Raw genomic sequence first — 332 nt, 5'->3', positions numbered from 1 at the left:
CATTCATAATAATATAAGTACCTATTGCTGAATAAATGATGGTTTTGGTATAATAATAATAAATGTTTTTGTGACATGAACTCAGAATCAGTTCTATTATTTCCTTTCTCCTTGTCTAAGTCAAAATTAATATTTGGATAGGGATAAGGACAGAACCATATGGCCTCTAGAAACCATTTTCCAGGTTGACATCCATTAATTAGACAAATATTATTGAGAAACAAATGTTTATTGAACACAACTTTGTTTTAATACTATCCTAGTGATTAGGGTTATAATGGTAAAAAGAAAAAGAGACAGCAAAATCCCTGCCCTCATGGAGCTGACATTCA

This window comes from Camelus bactrianus, chromosome 9, assembly GCF_048773025.1.
Source record: "Camelus bactrianus isolate YW-2024 breed Bactrian camel chromosome 9, ASM4877302v1, whole genome shotgun sequence".
NCBI lineage: Eukaryota > Metazoa > Chordata > Mammalia > Artiodactyla > Camelidae > Camelus > Camelus bactrianus.
This window is presented reverse-complemented; position numbering follows the sequence as displayed.